The 2,607-nt window shown below is 33.2% G+C and overlaps 1 protein-coding gene across 1 annotated transcript in view; it reads left to right on the forward strand.

Moving 5' to 3' along the window:
* Window positions 1-2,377, forward strand: part of LOC136026590 (centromere protein J-like) — a 111,481-nt gene extending 109,104 nt beyond the window's left edge. Inside the window, exon 10 of the transcript XR_010617341.1 lies at window positions 1,401-2,377. The gene's annotated coding sequence lies outside the window, so the exon portion shown is untranslated. The remainder of the gene's footprint in view (window positions 1-1,400) is intronic.
* Window positions 2,378-2,607: the final 230 nt, after the last annotated feature.

Consider the following 2,607-nt stretch of genomic DNA (forward strand, 5'->3'; position numbering starts at 1 on the left):
ATGTTGCAATCAGATCCATGCCTAAGAATTTTGTTCAAAACAAAGAGTCTTTTTTTGGGGGGGGAGGATGAGGCTTAAGTAGAATGTCCATTTAATTTCTAATTCTTGCAGTAACTGGAAAGCGTGTATTTCTGTTTAATCTTCTATGTTTTGGTAAATCCTGTTGAAGGATTAAAGCAGGAAAAAACCCTTCCATTGGAAGGGTTTTGTTTGAAGCAACTATTTTGTTTGCAGCTAAAAGAGTTAATTTTTAACTTCTAGATTTCTTGAATATATTAAAATTAAGTACAAATGTATTATATAGTAGTCTAGTTTGTCTTGATGTAGGAAATCTTTGTTAACTTTTTTGAAATGTGAGTGCATTCCAATCTTAATTCATGTGCTACTGTTACTCTTCTTTTTCTTTGAATTTCATTGCTTTCAGATGAGGAATTATTTTTGTTAAACCTTTTTCTTTTTTCAAAAGTATTTAATCTAATCTTAGACTTGTGTCAAGTTTGTCTTTATGAATAGGGCTGAACCCATAAGTGCTATTCTTTGCCAAAAAACCTTTTTATAATGTGTTTTTTTTCGTCGGAGGGAGGGAGGGGCTCTAATTACGAGACTCAACGTTGTTGGTGGGAGTGGCTTGACAATAATTGAGCGATAAATTTCATTCTTATGTTGTAATTATAGGAAGAGCATACAAATTACTTCAAGATAAGTGCAATTATTATATCATTTATATTATTTATTTTATCAATTGTATTTATGCGGATGTCCTACTTTGTCGATAAAGTAAAATTGATCAATTAAAATTGTGATTCTCAGAACTTTCGGACCTGGTCAGACTCTCTACCCCTCTACTGCATGCATTACGTAGAAAAGGGGTAAGGTAGTTTCAAATTCCATTAAGAAATTGTTTTAAGTTGCCATAAAAATGGGATATTCGTCTTTTTTAGTATTACACCAACTTCTATGGACGTTATGTCTATATTCAACGGGGAGGGGAGGGTGTCATAAATGTAAAAAAAGACAAATGATCAGGTAGTTAATTCTAATTATGAAGTAAATTCTAAGAGACCGTTGGATAATAAAGGGGGGATTTGAGACCCCCCTCCGCTTTTACCTACTTGCAAATTTTTCAAAATTTGCTGCAACTGCGGAATGACGTGCGTAGTCGCTGGTGTCTTGGCTGTTCCACTTTTTGTGTTACTTGACCATTTTATACATCTTAGTGGCTTTCACCATTTTACTAATAATAAGTTATGTAAAGCTATCCACTTGGTCGATATTCTCACTATTTAAAATCACCTCGTCACAAGGCATGAATAAGGGGGTTCGAATCTCCCTCCGAAATGTTTTTCAGACTCGTAAAATCGTAACAGAAATTAGCATAAACTTTTGATGCCTTTTTTGAGGGTTTTTTAACACCCCTCCCCCCGGCCCTTCGAAAAAATCCTGGATACATTATTGCCTCGTCATCCCCATTTAGTCGTAATCGCAGCAATATCATTCTCGTACATAGTACTAATCAGCATAAATGACCATGCTAGGATAGGACCTTAAGTAAAGCCTTTCTATCAGCTGAGTCGATTGTTCATAATCTATAAACTGAAAATTCAAGGGGTCTGAAGATTCGAAATCTGACGTCTCTCAATTATTGCCAGTTCCTCATTTTGCTATTATTTTGTTTTAAGGTACTTGTATGATGAACCCTATACCGCTAAGTTGTTCATTCATTGACGCATTATAGAACTGTTTGTTTTGTTTTTTCGTTAGTTTTTTTCAACTTAGCGTGAGACAAGACAAAGATGAGTGACAGAATAAATAGAAAATGCGTAGTTAGGGCTATGTGCTTAAACATTATGGGGGGGGGATGTTGGTAAAGTGTATGAAGAGTGTGAAGTCAGAAAACAATTCTTAATACATAATATGCAGAATAATTATGCCTAACACATTAGGCATGTGCACCTACTATACTTTACCCCCCTCCCCACCAATGTGCAAATATATAGCCCAAATTTGTTTCTAAAGTATAATATTTTTATTATACTTTGGTATATTTCATCAGGATTGATCGTCTATGAAACATATTAGAAGAATATTAGGTAGGAAGTATATCATACAAGTGCCTATTTTAACTTGAAAAAAAATATGTGTAATGGGTTGTAATACAGAAATTTGGGTTAGAGAATTGAACTGGTTCACAAGTGCTTATTTATTTTGTGCTTATGATTTATATGACCTGTGATGTCTATTCTTTTACCGATTCTAATTCAAGTAAATTTGAATTACTTCAGGTCATATTACTTTTATTGATATTTTGTAAATTTTTAATTTTGACAAGTTGAAATCCTTGTGTCGGCTTCATTATGGAATAGAAATTTTAATATTTTTTGTTGACCCTATTTTGCCATATAAAGTTGAGGCATTTTATATATTTTTTTCAAGCTTTGCTAAAAAAAAATATATCAGTGGAGATTTTAGTAATAAATAGAAAAAAGTTAAAGAAAACAACTTTCAAAACACAAGTTCTAAAAATCTACCGTCGGTGACAAGTCCCGGACCCCGGTGTTTTTCAGACTTGCTATTCTATACTCAGCTTATAATTTGTATTGTATGTAA

Source organism: Artemia franciscana, chromosome 4 (genome assembly GCF_032884065.1).
Source record: "Artemia franciscana chromosome 4, ASM3288406v1, whole genome shotgun sequence".
Taxonomy (NCBI): domain Eukaryota; kingdom Metazoa; phylum Arthropoda; class Branchiopoda; order Anostraca; family Artemiidae; genus Artemia; species Artemia franciscana.